General features: G+C 34.3%; 1 long non-coding RNA gene across 3 annotated transcripts; it reads right to left on the bottom strand.

Annotated features, from left to right (window-relative positions):
- Positions 1-240: 240 nt before the first annotated feature.
- LOC109120495 (uncharacterized) lies at positions 241-3,159 on the bottom strand. Of its 3 annotated transcripts, XR_002027904.3 has the most exons (6): positions 2,766-3,159; positions 2,588-2,675; positions 1,945-2,499; positions 1,582-1,778; positions 1,336-1,497; positions 241-1,253 (listed from the first exon to the last, which is right to left on the bottom strand). It is a non-coding gene; the product is annotated as an uncharacterized lncRNA (long non-coding RNA). The 3 variants fall into 3 exon arrangements; XR_002027903.3 differs by lacking the exons at positions 1,945-2,499; positions 2,588-2,675; XR_002027905.3 differs by lacking the exons at positions 1,945-2,499; positions 2,588-2,675 and having other exon boundaries at positions 1,336-1,494.
- Positions 3,160-22,160: the final 19,001 nt, after the last annotated feature.

Raw genomic sequence — 22,160 nt, 5'->3', positions numbered from 1 at the left:
CTAGATTTTAGATAATTGTAGTATTTATTTTTATATGAATAATTGTTTTATTTACTTATTTGTTGTAAAATATTAGCAATATGAAATTATCTAAGACAAAAATTATATAGACAAGATATATGGGAGAATGTTTTCTTATTTCTTTCTGTACTTTCGATTAAAGAATGTTTTCTTATTTCTTTCTGTACTTTCGATTGATTCTTTAATAAAATAATCGTCGCCTATTTATAGTACAAAATGTCTTTTCAAAGTTACATGAATTAAAGTGTTCATTTATTGCATACATGAACTTCAAAGAAAGTTACGGATGAGCTTTGAAGTGAGCTACAAATGACATTCGCATTAATGCATTTATTACACTCCCCCTTGGATGTCCATAGATAATGTGCCTCGTTAAAACCTTACTAAGAAAAATCCAGAGGAAAAAAGCTTAGTGAAGAAAAAAGAGTACACACATCTTGTAATACGCTTTGAGTGCTGCCTCATTAAAAACCTTACCAGCAAAAACCCAATGGGACAAAACCATGGCTAACGGAAAAAGAGTACAACGCGTATTTCTCCCCCTAATGAAAAACTTATTTGATATCTTGGAGACGACGCACCCCAATCTTATATCTTAGCTTCTCAAATATTGACGTTGACAAAATGCCTTAGGGAATAAATGTGCAAGATTATCACTCGAACGAATCTGTTGAACATTTATCTCACCATTTTGTTAAAGATCATGTGTGAAAAAGAACTTAGGTGAAATATGTTTTGTTCGTCTCCTTTGATATATCCTCCCTTTAATTGTGCTATGCAAGCAGCATTATCTTCATACAATATTGTTGGAGTCTTTGTTTGCACAAAAAGACCGCATAACTGTAGAATGTGTTGGGTCATTGATCTTAACCATACACTCTCGACTGAATTCATGAATGACTATTATCTCTGCATGATTTAAAGAAGTAGAAACTATTATTTGATTTATCGAACGTCATAATACAGTTGTACCTCCACAAGTGAATAAATAGCCTATCTGAGATCGGGCTCTATGCGGATCAGACAAATACCCTGCATCTGCATAACCGATCAATTCTGCCCTTTGTTAGAAGTCAAACACTTTTTATTCATTGTTCGCCATCCTTGAGCATCAGATGGTTTTGACATACTTTGACTAACACAACGATCATTTTAATTGAAAGATCGCTCCTCACTTTCAATATCTTCAATTGAGCACATAGATTTAAGCCCTTGATATTTCCCTTGAGCCCCTAGTGCAAGAAATCATATCAGATAAACATTAACAATAAATTCAATTCAGTTCTAAAACATGATAAATTATAGAAATCATACTTGATGAATTTGTTTTGATATATTGCATAAGTTCCTCTATAGATGAAAATGATGGAATAAGTCATTTCTCAATACTCAAGTAGTTTTTATTCATTGTTCTCACTCCTTGAGGATTAGACATAGATCTAAGACCTTTTCCTCGTCCCTTTGCAATCACACCTACTATGAGATAAGAGACAGTAAGAAATTAATATTAAAAAGATCCTTGTACAAATAAATAACACTAAGAAAAATTAAAATCCATACTTGTTTCAGTTTATTGATTTTATTGCATAACATGATCAGTAGATGGAGAAAATGGAATATCAGTTCTTGACTCCATAGATTTAAGACCTCTTCATCATCCTTTTCCTATAGAACTCGATGGCACATATGCATATTGAGTAGTAACTTTCACTCTAGATATCACCTGATTTTCATCCTTTGATGATTTCATATCATACCTATCAAAAAAAACAAAGACAATGTGTTAACAAAAAAATGAAAAAACATTCTAAAAATCATATGCTTGGCAAAAAAGATTAAAACACTATAAAAATAATGTACTAATAAAAATCAAGTTTCAAAATGTATAATGATGAATATGCAAAAGCTTAAGGAGATATTCACCTCAATCATTTTTTTCGTTTATTTTGTGAAGAATTTTCTAAATCTTCAAATTCATTGTCCTTTTGTTGGACAATTTCATAGGAATCACGAGGTTGTACCTTTTTCGCTACACACCAACCTCTATTGGAATTATCAATAGCATAAAATACTTGAGAGGCTTGAACAACTAATACAAAAGGCTCATTTGTTTTCAGAAATCGCCCCTAATTTACACTTACAATGCCATACTCATCTATTTTCACTCCCTTTGTCTTATCATATGCATCAAACCATTTGCATTCAAACAAAACAACTCTTCTGCCCGTGAATTGCAATTCAAGAACATCAGGTTAAAACTCCATAGTAATCAATGTTCTCACTATGTTTATTAGTTTCACCAATGACAACCATGCCATAATTTTGAGTCCTTAAATTTTTATCTTAATCTTCTACATGAAATCTATATCCATTGACAATGTAACCATTATAATGTAATACATATTTAGTAGGACCACGTGAAAGTGTGAGGAGATCTTCCATGATTTGGCTATCATCTTCTTCATGCAATTGTGCAACCTATCAACATAATGAAATTGATCCCTTTTAGATGGGTAACTTATTATTAGATTTTCAAATTTAATGTGAATATATTAGGATTACTCACATTATCTTGAAACCATTCAATAAATTGTCTATTCTATTCATCATCAAACAAGTGTTGAGTAGAATCAATATGAATTTGTGCAAACTCTCTACAAATTTAAATTGAAGCACAAATGTCATACAAAAAAGTGATCCTAAAGAAAAAAAACGCAAGTATGATGTGTAGAAAAAAATCATACTATAAGAAGGGTAGAACTTTATCGCAATTCTTTAGTATGTATATATGTGCTTCCTTTAATTCATTTGCTTCAAGATCACGCTGTTTCGGAGCCTCAGTGTTTTTCCAGATTGACAAAATAAAGATATTCCTCCATCAGATCTTTTCAGACAATCATCATAGTTTCATTTTGGCCTATTAAATTTTGTGTCAATTGTATGCAAATATCTTGAACATAAATTCATACATTCATGTGCAATGTAACCCTCTGCAATACAACCTTCTGGCCAAGCCCTATTACCAATGAGAGATTTCAAAAAATATAAACATCGTTCTATAGGATACATCCATCGATACTGGACAGGTCCACCAAGCATAGCTTCATTAGCTAAGTGAATAGGCTAGTGTACCATGACATCAAAAAATGAAGGCGAAAATACCTTTTCTAACTTGCAAAGAGTTATAGGAATTTGTGCCTCAATTTGCTCCAAGTCTTTAATCCTTAATGACTTAGCTCCAATCATATTAAAAAATAAAGACAATTTAATTAGTGGTTCACACACTTCTTTGGACAACATATCATGTAGTGCAAGAGGGATTAAATGTTGAAGAAGAACTTGACAATCATGACTTCTTAAATTAGAAATTTTGTGATCTTTCTAGTTAACACACTGAGAAGTATTTGATAAAAATTCATCTGGAACCTTTAAATTTATCAAAAACAAACAAAAATTGTGTTTTTCTTGTGGAGATAAGGTGTAACATGCAGTTGGAACTTCATATTTGTCACCTTTCTCGATAGGGTGCAACTCTGGCCTTATATTTATTTCTTTCAATTTTAGCCGAAGATTAATAGTGTCCTTGGTTTTTCCTTTGGCATTCATAATTGACCCCAAAATGTTGTCACATATATTTTTCTCAATATACATAACATTCAAATTATATCGCAACACAAGAGACTGCCAATATGCAAGTTCAAAAAAGATACTCTTCTTGTTCCAATTATGTTTTCGACTATCATGTGATATTTTGATTCTTTTCTTTGGTTCCTTTGTTAACTGCAACCCCTCAAGATCTTAAACTTGATAAAGAATCTCAATACCAGAATATTTTTTCGGTGGGAGCGTCTTCTCTTCTGTACCATCAAAGGAGTTCTTACCATTCCTCCATTTGTGATTACGAGGAAGATAACGACGATGACTCATATAACATTGTTTCTTACAATTGGTCAATCTGGTTGAGGAAGTATCTTTGTTGCAACATGGGCATGCCAATTTTCCTTTCGTACTCCATCCAGATAAATTTTCATACGCTGGAACGTCATTGATGGTCCATAACAAAGAAGCATGTAACTTAAAATTCTGCTTGGTTGATGCATCAAAGGTCTCAATACCAATATCCGATAACTCCTTCAATTCTTCTATTAAAGGTTGAAGATATGTGTCAATCGCATCACCTGGACCATCTGGACCAGGAATAAGCATGGACATGATAAAGTTTTCTTGCTTCATACACAACCAAGGTGGTAAGTTATAAGGAATAAGTACCACCGGTCAAATGCTATATGAGTTTTTTGCATTCCGAAATGGTTGAAAATCATCGCTCGCAAGTCCAAGTCGAGCATTACGAGGCTCGACTACAAATAAAGGATGAAATTCATCAAATGATTTCCATGCCATTGAAACAGTTTGGTCCCTCATTATTCAATCATCAACTCTTTCATCATGATGTCATGTCATTAGATAAGATGTCTTTGAAGACTTAAATAACCTTTGAAGTCTAGGCTTTAATGGGAAATAATGCAAAATCTTTGATGCTATCTTTTTACCCTTTTTGTTCTTTAATTTTCCATTACGTTTATCAACTTTCCATCCGAATTCGCCACAAACTTTATAAGAATCAAGTAATTTATCCTCTTTTCAATATAACATGCAATCATTTCTACAAGCATCAATTCTTTCATTGAAAAGTCCAAGATTCTGAATTACCTTCTTTGCCCCGTAATATGTATTTGGTAAATCGGCTTCATCAGGCAACAACTCATCCTTTAGCATTTTTAACATCATCATAAATGACTCATTACTCCAATGAACCATATTTTTTATTGAATAAACTTAATCAAAGTTGAAAGTTTTGAAATTTTTGAACCTTGATAAAGTGGCTTCTCAAAGTCTCCCAATAGGCTATAAAACTTTTTGGCTTCAACATTTGATTCCTCTTCATGTGGCTCATTAAAATCTACATATGCAATGTGCATAATGGTTAGGATAGAAATCTTTCGAAATTTCTTTTATTTCATCCTCATTTTCACAATTTTCTGCTTCATTATCATCTCTATCTTCACATTCTGATTCTGGCTCACCGTAGACTTCCCCCACGATGATACCAAAAGATATAGTTTTTAATTATTCCATAAACTTTCAAGTGTGTTCTGACTGTCTCACGTGTTCCTAATGTGGTATTACAATATTTGACACATGGACATCATATTTCATACATTGTTCCTGCTCTTTGAAAAGCATAATTTAAAAAAATTTCTACCCCGATAAAGTAGGCCTCATTATGTCGATCATCAACAAGTTGCATCCATGGCTTACTCGGTGCCACAACCTTTGATTATATGTAAGAGTTAGATGAATAACAGTTTAGGATAACAAGTTTATTAAGATGGACATTAGTTTCTATTAAACAGGTCAAATCATCCTAATGATAAAAAATAAATATGTAAATAAACTAATAACATCTTTTTCTTTTAATTGAATATGTGTTTTCACATATAACAAAACTCAAAGGTCTTAACAAATGCAAATTCTAGGTTAGTGAACTTCAAATAAAGACGACATGTCTAGATTCATCAAGAAAAACAACAACGAGACCATATTGATTTGTTGATTTATTAAATTCTTTCATATTAGATCTATTTATGACAATATGCTAAAATGTTATTCATAAATTTATGTTTCAAGGCTACAATGAGCGATGAAAAAAGTTCCAACTCAATAATAGTAATTCAAAACACTACACACTACCAGTTAAACTTAACAGATCTAAAGTTTCATTTTTCATCAACGTGAACTAGTGCCCTTTTTCATGCTTCACAAAGCTGAACTTATCAACAACTTCTCCAACATTTATTTTTATCAAACTACACAAGGATCCAAACAATTTCAGTAATACATCTAGCATCTAATTGAAAGCAACCACCAAAACAACCATAAAAATTCTAGTAGGTTAAAACATGAAAATGCGCCAAAGTAGTAACTTTAGAACCCAATATGCAGCAGTAGTTGTAGTAGAAAATACCAATTAAAACAACAAGTGAAACACCAAAAAAAGAAACTACAATCAGATGCTTTATCAATTCTCATTCACAATTTCGTTTCTTTTTCGTCTAATCTTTTTGGTGTAATTATATTTCAAAATAGAATACAATAGTTATACAGTATAAAAAAACATTCAAATTCAAACCACATAAACTGAACATTTAAGCAGTCTACTAACCCTTAGAGACAGTGTAGTCAATACAATTTTGTGTACTAAATAGAAAATTTTGCTGGAGCAAAGTTTGGATATGAAGGCACTTATTAAGCAGAGTATTACAGCTTTACCAAAATGGTACTATCAAACTCATGATTATTGTAAAATAAGTAGCATCCAGCTTTTTAACAAAATAGTATAAGAAAGCTTATGGCATGCTCTCCTTTCCTCAACCCGAAGCTTAAAGACACTAATGGTAAAAATATTCTACGTATTCATCACCTGATAGAATTTTTATTTTTTTTTGCAATGCCAGCTTTACCAAAAATTCTTGGCAGCTCAAGCAATTACACAATCCTAATAGAGAAAATCTTAAATTAACTCTCAAATATCTCCTCTTTGAACCTCAACCTCAAGCCTTACCTATAAAACCATCATGTTCAGACCTTACACAATAACAATGAGTATCTATAAGAGCCCTATCACATAAAAGTGATCAGTAGAAAGAAAAATGTCAGATTTCCAGAAAAAGAAGGGAAGATGAATCGGGAGGAATAAATCTACTTTAGATGTAGATACAATTTGTAGGTGAAACGTTTTTCTCTCAATAATGTCTTCAAGCTTCAAGCTTTAGGAGATTTTTCTTCCAATAATGCCTTCAAGCTTCAAAGATTCAAGAGTAACAAGACTTCTATGCACAACAATTTTGGCAGAGAAAACAAAAATAAAGTTACTTCATCTTCAGATATTTTGGCATACTGCTAGAGAGAGAGAAAATCTAATACCTTTATGTAACGACCTGTTTAGTCGTTTTGAACAGCAGATTTTATTTCTGGAAAAACAGGCTGAGGCGACGAACCGCACGACGGACCGTCATGGGCACGACGGACCGTCGCAAGGTCTCGTTTCAAAACACTTAGAAAATCTGAAATTGGGTACTGAAAATCGACTCTCTGAACTTCGTAACGAAATGGCAAGACGGACCGTCACAGACTCTTTGGTGGAAATTGAGTCTCTGAATCTTGCGACGACCTGCAGGACGGACCGTCGCAGGTTGCGTAATCCTAGTCTAGGTCGGATTTCTTATACGTTTTAAGGGATGTTTTTGACTATTCCTGCTTTAATTATAAAGTTAGTGGGTTAATGTTAATAAGTCTAATTACTTGTGGGTTAAAATAGATAACCTTAAGTTAATTAGTGGGTTATTATTGCCATCTTTTATTCTTAATTATATGCTAATTAGGGTAAAAGAAAGAGGGTTTTGAATAAAGAAAATAGAAAAAATAAGAGAAAGAGAGAGAAAGTCGAACGAGAAAGAGGAGAAACGAAGAGAAACAAAGCTTGGGAAATTGCTTGCTTGATCACTAATCTTCGGTGGAGGTAGGTTATGGTTTCTCTTACGATATTCGTAGTAAACTCTTAATAGCGAATGATATGTATTGATAATATTGTAAACCCTGCTATGTGCTTAATTGTATGCTTGCATGAATGTAATTATATAATTGTGATTATATAAGCATGATGAAGTTATTGAATCCCAAATCTTGCAAAACCCTAATCTCTTTGTTAATGATGAGGCCTTGGTATAAAAGAAGGCATGATGAACTAAAATAATGAGATTGATGATGCCTTGGTAAGAAAGAAGGCTTGATGAACTTATAGAAGGAGATTAGGGGATCGGGTGTCACGAACCGACACGTAGATTTAGGGGATCGGGTGTCACGAACCGACACGTAGATTTAGGGGATCGGAGTGTCACATTCCGACACACAGTAGTAGGGGATCGGAGTGTCACGTTCCGACACACAGTAGTAGGGGATCGGAGTGTCACGTACCGACACAAGAGGATTAATGAATATGAGGGAGCGGAGTGTCACGTACCGACACAAGAGAAATAAATATAATGAATCTTGAAAGATGTTAATATACTCAATCTAATGAACATAATTCCCAAATGAGTATGGTATTGAGGCTTGAGTCCTCATGTGTGAACTTGACGGTAATTGTTAATGATATAGTACTTGCTGTTGCTACATGTTGAGTATCATAGTTGATTTTATGATATTACTTGGTATATATTGATTTCTATTTTGAGTTGGCCGATAATATCTACTCAGTACCCTTTTTTTGTACTGACCCCTGCTTTTATGTTTTCTTCTTGTTTATTTGTGGAGTGCAGCAAACGTGCCGTCATCTTCGACTCAACAGTAACTCTAGCCAGTCTTCATTACTCCGGATATCAGGGTGAGCTAATGCTTCTAGCTTAGACTGGATCTTCCTCTTCATGTCTTGATGCCTTGAAGTTCCGGCATGGACTAGCTTTTATGTATTTTTAGCTTCTTAGAAACTCTTAGATTCGTAATTTGAAGTAGATGTTCTTGTGATGATGACTTACAGATTTTGGGGATAATAATAGTTGTTGAGTTTTTAGAAGTTATTGAATTGGTTTTCATTAATGAGTTAAGTCTTCCGCATTACTTTCTGTTGATATTATATTGAAATGTTAAGGTTTAGATTGGTTGGTTCGCTCACATAGGAGGGTAAGTGTGGGTGCCAATCGCGGCCCTATTTTGGGTCGTGACAAACTTGGTATCAGGGCATTAGGTTCGTTGGTCTCATCACACAAGAACGAGTCTGGTAGAGTCTTAAGGAACGGTAGGGGGACGCCTTTACTTTTCTTTGAGGGGCTATAAGACTTTAGGAAAATTACATTCTTTCATTCTTTCTTTCGTGTTATTACTTGGGTCCAATTGGTATCTAGGTGATACAAATTGGTATCTGACCATCTTCACTCTGTTTCGCAGATGGTTAGAACTAGAGCAACAACTGCGCCAACACCAACATCGGCAAGACAAGAAGCGTCCGAGCTAGCCACTGGGGCTGTAGCTCGAGGAAGAGTAGCGGTAAGAGGCCGTGGTAGAGGTCGTGGGAGGACGTCCTCTAGAGGAAAAGGACGAGCTCCTAGCCCGTCTTATACTAGGGCGGTGACTCCTCCACCGACTGAGGAAGTGGTAAGAGAGGGTGAGGAAGGGGAGAATGAACAAGTGCAAAATGAGGAATTGCCACCCCAACCTACCCCAGAGATGATCAATCAGGTTCTCGCTTATCTTAGTGGGTTGTCTGATCAGGTTCAGACCCCTCCAGTGTTTTCTGCACCAACACCTCCGGTTTCAGAGGTACAACATGCAGTCACTATGGCTCCTCTTATGGATGCCTCATTGGACATAGGCATGTTTCCACGTCTGACTACTGGGCCTATAATGACAAATGATCAGCATGAACTTTTCAGTAAGTTCTTGAAATTGAAACCTCCAGTCTTCAAGGGTGCTGAATCTAAGGATGCTTACGATTTTTTGGTTGACTTTCATGAGCTACTACACAAGATGGGTATAGTAGAACGGTTTGGTGTTGAGTTCGTGAGTTATCAGTTTCAAGGGAACGCCAAAATGTGGTGGCGGTCACATGTTGAGTGTCAACCAACGAAGGCACCACCTATGACTTGGGCCTCATTCTCTAGCTTGTTTATGGAGAAGTATATCCCCCGGACTTTGAGGGATAGGAAAAGGGATGAGTTCTTGAGCCTAGAGCAAGGTAGGATGTCGGTCAATGCATATGAGGCTAAGTTTCGTGCACTATCCAGATATGCCATTCAACTTTGTTTCAGTCCACAAGAGCGGATTCATCGTTTTGTGAAGGGGTTGAGGTCAGAGTTGCGGATTTCAGCCTTACAGGTAGCGGCTACGGCAAAATCCTTCCAAGAAGTGGTAGATTTCGTGGTAGAGGTGGAAGGAGTGAAGCCATATGAATTCACCATGGCATCGACATCAAAGAGGTTTCGAAAGGGAGGTGAGTTTAATGGTTCTTACTCTAGAGGACAGGGTTCCGGAGGTTACTCAGTTCGACCCATTCAGTCTTCACTACAGACTGTAGTTGGGGGTCCACCTCAGACCGGTCAACACTTCTCTGAGAGACCTATGCTTGACTCCAGAGAGTGTTATGGATGTGGGGAGACTGGACATATTAGGAGAAATTGTTCAAAATAGAGTTATAGACCCCCAATGGCTAGAGGTAGAGGTGGTCATGGTAGAGGCCGTTATTCTAGAGGACGTGGTGGTCGAGGTAATGGTGGTTACCAAAATGGCCGAGGTGATGGGCAAACTGGAGCCACTACATCACAAACAAGGTAGGGGAAATGGACAGATAAGCGATAGGGCCCATTGTTACGCTTTCCCTGGGCAGTTTGAAGCAGAGGCATCTGATGCTGTCATCACAAGTAATCTTCTGGTTTGTGATTGCATGGCTTCTGTATTGTTTGATCCTGGATCCACATTTTCTTATGTATCTTCCTCATTTGCTAATGGTCTAAATTTACATTGTGAATTACTTGATATGCCTATTCGTGTTTCTACTCCGGTGGGTGAATCTGTGGTAGTTGAAAAGGTATATAGGTCTTGTTTGGTGAACTTTGTTGGGAGAAACACTTATGTAGATTTGGTTATCTTAGAAATGGATGATTTTGATGTAATTTTGGGTATGACTTGGCTTTCTCTGCAATTTGCGATCTTGGATTGTAATGCTAAAACGGTGACGTTAGCCAAGCCTGGGACAGATCCGTTAGTGTGGGAGGGTGACTACACTTTCAATCCGGTGCATATCATCTCCTTTCTTCGTGCTAAGAAAATGGTTAGTAAAGGGTGTTTAGCTTTCTTGGCACATCTCAAGGATGACACTACCCAAGTACCTTCGATTGAGTCGGTTTCGGTGGTCCGTGAGTTTCTGGATGTGTTCCCTGCAGATCTTCCTGGTATGCCACCAGATAGGGATATTGACTTCCGTATTGATCTTGAACCGGGTACTCGCCCCATTTCTATACCCCCTTATAGAATGGCTCCCGCAGAGTTAAGAGAGTTAAAAGCCCAACTTCAAGAGTTGTTGAGCAAAGGCTTCATTAGACCAAGTGCATCTCCTTGGGGTGCTCCGGTTTTGTTTGTAAAGAAGAAGGATGGGAGTTTTCGGATGTGCATAGACTACCGGCAGTTGAACAAGGTAACCATAAAGAACAAGTATCCTCTTCCTCGCATTGATGAATTGTTCGATCAGTTACAAGGTGCTTGTGTCTTCTCTAAGATTGACTTGAGATCCGGTTATCATCAATTGAAAATACGGGCAACGGATGTGCCAAAGACTGCTTTTAGAACCAGGTATGGGCATTACGAATTTGTAGTGATGTCTTTTGGTCTTACGAATGCCCAGCTGCGTTCATGAGTTTGATGAACGGGATTTTTAAGCCATATTTGGATCTCTTTGTGATTGTATTTATTGATGATATACTGATATACTCTAAAATTAAGGAGGAACATGAGGAGCATTTGAGAATGGTATTGGAAATGTTGAGGGAGAAAAAGCTTTATGCCAAGTTCTCTAAGTGTGAGTTTTGGCTAGATGCAGTGTCCTTCTTGGGGCACGTGGTTTCTAAGGATGGAGTGATGGTGGATCCTTCTAAGATTGAGACAGTGAAGAATTGGGTAAGACCTACTAACGTGTCAGAAATAAGGAGCTTTGTTGGGTTAGCTAGCTACTACCGCCGATTTGTCAAGGGATTCTCTTCTATTGCTTCCCAACTGACGAACTTGACTAAGCAAAATGTTCCATTTGTATGGTCGGATGAGTGTGAGGAAAGCTTTCAAAAGCTTAAGACTCTGTTGACTACCGCACCAATTCTCACCTTGCCAGTGAAAGGTAAGAATTTTATTGTCTATTGTGATGCATCCTATTCGGGTTTGGGTGCAGTACTAATGCAAGAGAAGAATGTAATTGCTTATAATTCAATGCAATTAAAAGTGCACGAACGTAATTACCCGACCCATAATTTGGAATTGGCTGCGGTAGTGTTTGCATTAAAGCAATGGAGACACTATTTATATGGGGTTAAGTGTGAGGTCTATACGGATCATCCTAGCCTACAGTATGTCTTTACTCAGAAAGATTTGAACTAGAGACAGAGGAGATGGATGGAACTACTGAAGGACTACGACATCACTATTTTGTATCATCCAAAGAAGGCGAATGTTGTAGCGGATGCTTTAAGTAGAAAGGCGGGAAGCATGGGAAGTCTAGCTCACTTGCAAGCTTCTAGACGCCCATTGGCTAGAGAAGTTCAGATTCTGGCTAACGACCTTATGAGATTATAAGTAAATGAGAAGGGAGGATTTTTAGCTTGTGTGGAGGCAAGATCTTCCTTCCTTGACAAGATTAAGGGAAAGCAGTTTAATGATAAAAAATTGATCCGGATCTGAGATAAAGTGTTGCAAGGAGAGGCTAAAGAAGCGACAATCGATGAGGAAGGTGTTTTGAGGATTAAGGGAAGGGTATGTGTACCCCACGTCGATGATTTGATCAACATTATTCTGACAGAGGCTCATAGTTCAAGGTATTCGATACATCCGGGTGCAATCAAGATGTACCGTGACCTAAAGCAACACTTTTGGTGGAGTAGAATGAAGCGTGATATTGTGGATTTTATTGCCAAATGTCCAAACTGTCAACAAGTAAAGTATGAACACCAAAGGCCCGGAGGAACACTTCAGAGAATGCCCATTCCTAAATGGAAGTGGGAAAGGATTGCAATGGATTTCGTGGTTGGTCTTCCAAAGACATTGGGAAAGTTTGATTCTATTTGGGTAATTGTTGATAGGTTAACTAAGTCTGCTCACTTCATTCCGGTCAAGGTGACTTACAATACAGAGAAGTTAGCCAAACTTTACATCTCGGAAGTGGTGCGATTGCATGGGGTTCCACTCTCCATTATATCAGATAGAGGTACACAGTTTACTTCTAAGTTTTGGAAAACATTGCATGCGGAATTGGGTACTAGGTTGGACCTTAGTACTGCGTTCCATCCTCAGACCAATGGTCAGTCTGAGCGAACGATTCAAGTGTTGGAGGATATGCTTCGTGCATGTGTGATAGAATTTGGTGGTCAGTGGGATAGCTTCTTACCCTTAGCAGAGTTCTCCTACAACAATAGCTATCACTCAAGCATTGATATGGCCCCATTTGAGGCACTATATGGGAGAAAATGTAGGTCTCCCATTGGGTGGTTTGATGCATTTGAAGTTAGACCTTGGGGTACTGACCTTCTGAGGGAATCGTTAGATAAAATGAAATCTATTCAAGAAAAGCTTCTAGCGGCGCAAAGTAGACAAAAGGAGTATGCAGATCGGAAGGTTAGAGACTTGGAGTTTATGGAGGGTGAACAAGTCTTGTTGAAGGTTTCACCGATGAAAGGGGTGATGCGGTTTGGTAAGCGAGGTAAACTTAGCCCAAGGTATATTGGTCCATTTGAAGTACTTAAGAGAGTAGGGGAGGTGGCTTATGAGTTAGCCTTGCCTCCAGGGCTGTCCGGAGTGCATCCGGTATTCCATGTGTCGATGTTGAAAAGATACCATGGGGATGGAAACTACATTACCCGTTGGGATTCAGTTTTGCTTGATGAGAATTTGTCTTATAAGGAGGAACCTGTTGTCATTCTAGATAGAGAAATTCGCAAGTTGAGATCAAGGGAGATTGCATCCATCAAAGTTCAATGGAAGAATCGACCCGTTGAAGAAGCCACTTGGGAGAAGGAGGCAGATATGCGAGAAAGATACCCACATCTGTTTACAGATTCAGGTACTCCTTTTTGCCCTTGTTTTCCTTCTTGTGATCGTTCGGGGACGAACGATGGGTAAATTGGTATCTATTGTAACGACCTGTTTAGTCGTTTTGAACAGCAGATTTTATTTCTGGAAAAACAGGCTGAGGCGACAGACCCCACGATGGACCGTCATGGGCACGACGGACCATCGCAGGCACGACGGGCCGTCGCAGGTTGCGTAATCCCAGTCTGGGTCAGATTTCTTATACATTTTAAGGGACGTTTTTGACTATTCCTGCTTTAATTATAAAGTTAGTGGGTTAATGTTAATAAGTCTAATTACTTGTGGGTTAAAATAGATAACCTTAAGTTAATTAGTGGGTTATTATTGCCATCTTTTATTCCTAATTATATGCTAATTAGGGTAAAAGAAAGAGGGTTTTGAATAAAGAAAATAGAAAGAACAAGAGAAAGAGAGAGAAAGTCGAACGAGAAAGAGGAGAAACGAAGAGAAACAAAGCTTGGGAAATTGCTTGCTTGATCACTAATCTTCGGTGGAGGTAGGTTATGGTTTCTCTTACGATATTCGTAGTAAACTCTTAATAGCGAATGATATGTATTAATAATATTGTAAACCCTGCTATGTGCTTAATTGTATGCTTGCATGAATGTAATTATATAATTGTGATTATATAAGCATGATGAAGTTATTGAATCCCAAATCTTGCAAAACCCTAATCTCTTTGTTAATGATGAGGCCTTGGTATAAAAGAAGGCGTGATGAACTAAAATAATGAGATTGATGATGCCTTGGTAAGAAAGAAAGCTTGATGAATTTATAGAAGGATATTAGGGGATCGGGTGTCACGAACCGACACGTAGATTTAGGGAATCGGGTGTCACGAACTGACACGTAGATTTAGGGGATCGGGTGTCACGAACTGACACGTAGATTTAGGGGATCGGGTGTCACGAACCGACACGTAGATTTAGGGGATCGGGTGTCACGAACCGACACGTAGATTTAGGGGATCGGAGTGTCACGTTCCGACACACAGTAGTAGGGGATCGGAGTGTCACGTACCGACACAAGAGGATTAATGAATATGAGCGGAGTGTCACGTACCGACACAAGAGAAATAAAGATAATGAATCTTGAAAGATGTTAATATACTCAATCTAATGAACATAATTCCCAAATGAGTATGGTATTGAGGCTTGAGTCCTCATGTGTGAACTTGACGGTAATTGTTAATGATATAGTACTTGCTGTTGCTACATGTTGAGTATCATAGTTGATTTTATGATATTACTTGGTATATATTGATTTCTATTTTGAGTTGGCCGATAATATCTACTCAGTACCCGTGTTTTGTACTGACCCCTGCTTTTATGTTTTCTTCTTGTTTATTTGTGGAGTGCAGCAAACGTGCCGTCATCTTCGACTCAACAGTAACTCTAGCCAGTCTTCATTACTCCGGATATCAGGGTGAGCTAATGCTTCTAGCTTAGACTGGATCTTCCTCTTCATGTCTTGATGCCTTGAAGTTCCGGCATGGACTAGCTTTTATGTATTTTTAGCTTCTTAGAAACTCTTAGATTCGTAATTTGAAGTAGATGTTCTTGTGATGATGACTTACAGATTTTGGGGATAATAATAGTTGTTGAGTTTTTAGAAGTTATTGAATTGGTTTTCATTAATGAGTTAAGTCTTCCGCATTACTTTCTGTTGATATTATATTGAAATGTTAAGGTTTAGATTGGTTGGTTCGCTCACATAGGAGGGTAAGTGTGGGTGCCAGTCGCGGCCCGATTTTAGGTCGTGACACTTTATCAATGGATTTGGGGGTTTTAGGTTATTACTATAGAGAGAGAAATTTTTTAGAGGCTTTTAGTTCCCGCTTTTCCTTCGCGCTGAAAGTTTCGTTTAGGGATGAGTTTGTTTGTTATTAGGAAATAATACAGTCAAATAGAGACTAGTAAATGATATCATCCTTATAAGTACATTTTAGGGATCATATTTATAACTTGTCACTATATTTTGGTCTTTAATAAGCCTTTTTGTTGTAGGGATCATCTTCAGATATTTTGGATGCTTTCTTATTTCCTTCTGTACTTTTCGATTGATTCTTTAATAAAATAATCATAGTCTATTTATAGTATAAAATGTCTCTTCAAAGTTACATGAATTAAAGTGTTCATTTATTGCATACATGAACTTCAAAGAGAGTTACGGATAACTTTGAAGTGATTACCAATGATATCCACATTAATGCATTTATAACAATTATGTCAATTAACATGAACCAATATTATTATGATCTATACATTTACTTTTTTTAATTTCCCCTTTTACAATTTTTATTCTTCTAATTAAGATCTATTAATGAATATTTTGAAGTTTTCCAAATGGTTAAAAACTTTCAGCAATCACAAAATCTATTCGTGTCTATGTTATTCTAACTTTAATTATGTTTTTCATTGAAATTTGGAGTTAATATTTCAAAACGTACTCAACTTTGAAAATTTATTCAGTAAAGTCATTAAATTTTATTTTGTATCAATAAAATTACTCAATTTAGACTTTTATATCAATAAAGTCATTCCCCTAAATTTATCACTAAAGTAAATTGAAATAACAAAATAAATTATTTTTATGCCATGTTTCATGATTAAAATTATAAATAAATAGCTCAAAAATACTTTTTTTTTTAGAAAATAAAATGCTAAAGATGAATGACAATTTTGAAATATTAAAACACAAATTTAACTTTCATATACTTGAATTTAACTTTAAAAACATTTTTAAAGAAAAATTCTCCAACCGCCTATTAATATTTCTCTGTAGGTATAAGAAATACTTAAACAAAAGACACTCTATCACAATTATTTTAAATTTTTCTCTTATTATCAAACGTCTCAAACTTTTGTGTGTATTAATTGGAATGTTAATATACGAAAAAATAATTAAAATTGTTGTTTTCAATTTATAACGGGTGATTGCCAATTGGTTTGGGGTTCTCTCTTTATCTCGATTTTAGAATTGACGATGATAACAAAGAAAAAATAAAAAAAATATGAAAGAAAGTATTGTTATTTATCTTTATTATTTTATTCTATAATGAAATAGTAATTTTGAGATATATGATTAGGGTGACAATTTCAGTCCATATTAATAATAAGAGTCCATTTTGTTCATATTTTAATGGCGTGGATCATTTATATTTTAATTGATTAAATATGGGTTTCAAATTACTTAAGAGTTTCTATAAATATGATTAACATGGGTTAAATATGGTTATCTATTTGACCCATGTTAGATCACTTATTTTAACTTTCACTTTCAAACTTAATTGAAAAATATATTTATTTTTTTTGTATTTGAAAAAAAAATAGGAGTAGGTTGGTGGAAGGCTGAAGAGAGGTAAATTTTTTATTATTTTTTGAAAAAAAAACATATTTTATTTTTTTGAAAAAAAAAGAAAAAATTAGGGATAGGTTGGTGGAAGGTGGGGGAAGGGAGTAAAAATGTTTTTTCTTGCAAAAAATAGATTTTTTTTGTTTTTGAAAAAAAAAATTAGGCGTAGATTGGTGGAAGGCGGAGGGGGAGGCGGTAGGGGGTGGGGGAGAGAGGGGGTAAATTTTTTTTTATTTTTGCAAAAACATATTTTTTTGTTTTTGAAAAATAAAAAAAAATATAGGGGTAGGTTGGTGGAAGGTAGGGGGTGGGGGTGCTCGAGGGGATGGGGTAATTTTAATTTTTTTTTGCAAAAACAGATTTTTTTTATTTTTGAAAAAAAAAATAGGAATAGGTTGGTGGAGGGGGGGGAGGGTGTGCCCAGGGGGAGGGGGTAAATTTTTTTTAAAAAAAATAACAATTTTTTTTTGTTTTTGAAAAATAAAAAGGTTTTAGGGGTAGGTTGGTGAAAGGGGTGGCGGAGGGGGGCGGAGGGGGGGCGCCCCGGAGATATGTATGGAGGGGTACATTTATGTTTTTGAAAACAAATTTGTTTAAATAGGTTAGAACTATTTTGCACAAACCATATTTGATCAAATCCGTATTTGCTCATATTATATTTGGATGGATTGTGATTCAAACCATCTTTCCCCAAACCATATTCAACTCATGCAAATCTAATCCAATCCAGCCGTTGGCCACTCCTATACATGATCATGATATAATAATTTATTTTGCCATATCAATTTTACCTCTTTAATGAAAAATCTAGTTAAATAATTTTATTGATGTGAAAGTCTATGTTGAGTGATTTTATTGATACAAAAGTTTAAGATGAGTGATTTTATTGATAAAAATAAAATTCAATGACTTTGCTGGATAAATTTACAAAATTGAGTGACCTTTTGAGATACTTACTTTGAAATTTGCATTGTTTCATTTTCTTTCTTTATAAATCTACACACATTATATCCTTTTCAAACCTCACTTGTAAAATTATTGATTTATTATCGTTATTCAAGTTATATATGTAACTTTTTCATTTAAAAAAATCAGCTTTTTTGTAAGGTTTGAACTAAACCACATCTTACTGAGCTGGCCCTCCAGATAAGGAAAGAAAGTTTCTATAATTGGATAGTGCATAGTATAGGTGTTACAAAAGTATCGTGACCTTGACTTAAAGTTGGAAATGACCACTTCCTCTTTCTCTTTTCTGTGTCTAATTATTCAATAATTCTATGATGACTGCTTACACTCCTTGGATACCCTTATATTTGATTTCCTCCACAATTTCATTTAAATGTCATGGTAGGATTTATCCCTCTTTTAGACCTGCTAATTTAATAACTTAGTTGATTGACTATCTAACTTCTCCTTTAAATAATTAAAATTCAATTTTTCGCCTCATAATGTTATCCCCATTTTTCCTACCTTCAATTATTTTATTTACAATTTCATTTAATATATTTAACACGTGAGTATTATTAATTGAGTAGTGTGTAGTAAACTTTTTTCGGTCATGATGCACCCAATTTTGAAACTATTGTTAAGGGTGGCAAAATAGGTATAATGTGTATTATTTGTCCGATTCAATTCATTTTAAATAGGTTGATCATTTAATTATTTTAAACATGAGTATATGTTCATAAGTTTATATTATCTATCATAAAGTATGAATAACAAGTGAGTACGTATCAATTGTACTTTCCTTAAAAGGGGCGAAAGGTTTAAGATAACCTTTTATATATATGTGAGTTCAGACTCGGTCATTTTTATGTTTTGTCATAATAGTTATTTATGTTATAGTATTGATAGAGTTTTGGTTTGCCCCCAAACTTGTTTTTATTTTTTGGGATCGAAAGGTTTATTATGTTAGTTTTCATGTGCAACATATAAAAAAAAATACTGGAAGTTTCTTTACTTTATTAGCTGCATTGATGTTTGGATCTGACATATAACTTTTATAGCTAAACAACAAAGTTTATCATTACTCCTTTCTAATGGACGATTTCAGTTAGCTACAATCAAATTAGTGGCGAAGTTCACAGCTAAATTCAGTTTTCTTAATAGAACACTTTTTTCTTCTTATTTTTTTTATGGAATATTGTTTCTATTAAATATAAAGGAAAAACATTCCACACACTAAATTGTGGACAAAAGCAACATTTAAGATGCGCTCAAAAGAGGACCAAAAATACATTAATATTATAAATATGAGGAACTATTAATGATTGCTCTAAAAAAACTAATAAGAATAACTTTTAAGTTTTAACTCAAAGATAAAAGTCTATTTTGGACCCTTTTTCTCCCTTAAGGTATGTAAGGTGTAGGAACTTATAAAAAGTTTAAAGTGTGTTTGGTCAATTTTTTCATAATTAATTGACTTAAATAATTGGGAAAAGAGTCTGATATATCCTTTAACTTTGCCATTTAGAGCTGATATACCCCTCGTTATGAAAGTGACTTATATATGCCTTTACCGTTATACAAACGGCTCGCATATACTCATGTCGTTACAAAATAGCTCACATGTACCCTTTATTTAAGTTAAAAAGATTAATTTTAAATTTATATTCTTTATTTTTAATTTTTTAAAAAAATTATTTAGGGATATGTATGATTCTTCTATCAAAGTTCAAGGTATATTTTAATTTTTTTCATACATAAATTATTTTTTAACTTCTTTTATTATAATTTTATGAGTTTCTTATTCTTATGATGAAAATACATAGAAACCACCTTAAACTTGGCAGTAGAACTTACTTTAACCCTTAAACTATACGGCATTTAAATACCCCCTTAATATTTTTCAAGTGATTTAAGCACCCACTTAGGGATGACGTGGCAGGGAGAGTGTACTCTCCTTATAGCGTGTGAAAAAAAAAAGTTGAATCTTTTGAAAGTCCTACACATGGCCTTTTTTTATTGGTCAATATATAATTAATATTTTAAATATTTTTTCTTGATATATTAACTCTTATGTGAAAAAAAAAATTACTTAGAGGTATATAGAATTAGTGGGTTCCCTTTTAATTTCTTTAATTTTTTTCTTTTCATTTTGTTGTCTTCGCCAATAATTTTTTTCTCCATTGAAACACTTTTCCATCTTTCTTCCACTTAAAAAAAAACTATTTTCATTTTACAAATCCGTAAAATTCAATATCAAAGTTATTTTATTGACGTTGATTTCGCTCTATATTATTGGTGTCGATTTTGTAAATGTAAACTTTCTTAATTTTGAGTGACCCATTTGATTTCTATATCTATTCAAATATTTCTCATAGAATTTATATTTTTTATCAACTTTTGTTATGTAATCTTCATTTCTTATTTGAGTTGACAATAAAGCCTTGGCTTTAAAAAAAAAATTCTTCATCCAAAAGGGTAACAACGTAGGATGAACTCGAAGAAGATAATGCGAATATTATAGTGAATAATTTCATCCTAGTTATTTAAAAAAAATTGACTAGTGTAGAAGAAAAGCAAGTATTGAAGGTTGAATGATGAATAACGAGGAAGATGAAAGAGATGGTGTGGGGGTACGCATTTATAAATTAATTAATTGATATAATTAATATTAAAAGTGTTTAATAGAAAATGGTGAATTAGTAAGAAAGAACTAAAAATTAATGACGTGGTTATGATGTGGCACTTATGTGGTTATGATGTGGCAGATGAGAGTAGTGTTCCAGTCTCAACGTGGAAAAAAATCACTTCAAAGATGATAAGGGGATATTTAAACACCCGTGTAGTATTAAAGTGAATTTTGCTGCCAAATTTAGGGGGGTTTATGTATTTTCCCTTATTTTATTTTTTTTCTTTCATTCCTTAGTTTAAAGGGAAAAAAATTAACTATTTTTGTTGTCTATATTGTAATTTGATTTTTGTATTTGAAGAAAAAAATTAGGTCATCTACAATAAGTTTTACAAGAATATTAGTGAAACATAAATAAATTTGATTATCAAAATAATGATTCTAAATTAGTCATTGAAACAAAAAAAAGTCAATAAAATATGTTTGACGAGGATTAAATTTACTCATGTGGGATTATATTTTGTTGAAGAAAATGATAAAAAGTTAAATTAAAATTATATTTCTTTTCATTTCCATTAGAAGAAAAGGGTATATATGAGTCATTTGTTTATAAGTAGGGGTATATATAAGTCACTTTCATAACAAGGGGTGTATCAGCTCTAAATGACAAAGTTAAGGGGTATATCAACTCTAATTTTTCTTTCACCATACAAGAAGTTAAAAAAATCCAAAGTTTCCTTAAACGTCACCACCCAAAACAAGTTCAAACATTAAGGGGCCGTTTGGTTATGGTATAACTTGTCTTTTATTCATGTATAAAACAGTGTATTAAGTTATGCAATGTTTGGTAGAAATTTTTGTTTAGGTAGAAAAGTCAACATAACTTATATCATGCTTGGTTGCATTTTTTTGTTCTACATAATTAATATCAATATAACTTATAACGGTATCTATATATAAAGTTATGGGTAGAGGTGGAATAAGTTATGTGGGTATTAGTTATATATGTATTAAAGTGACAAATTACATATTTACTCTATTAATTTATTTTATTCTTTTTAATTGGAAACTTTATTGTTTTCCCATATATAAGTTTGTTGTTTTTATTTCTTTTTTATATTTAGACCATTTTTATCTCTTTTAATTTTTTTAATTGGAAACTTTATTGTTTCTTATCAACATCTGTCGTTTTTATTTCTTATTATATATAGATTATTTTCATTTCTTTTTATATATTTACCGTTTTGATTGATATATGCAAATATAAATATTTTTAAATATTAGAAATTGATTGTATATTTTTTAACGGTAC

This window comes from Solanum lycopersicum, chromosome 6 (genome assembly GCF_036512215.1).
Source record: "Solanum lycopersicum chromosome 6, SLM_r2.1".
In the NCBI taxonomy this organism is placed as follows: domain Eukaryota; kingdom Viridiplantae; phylum Streptophyta; class Magnoliopsida; order Solanales; family Solanaceae; genus Solanum; species Solanum lycopersicum.
Note: the sequence above shows the minus strand (reverse complement) of the source record. Positions and strands in the feature narration are given on the sequence as shown.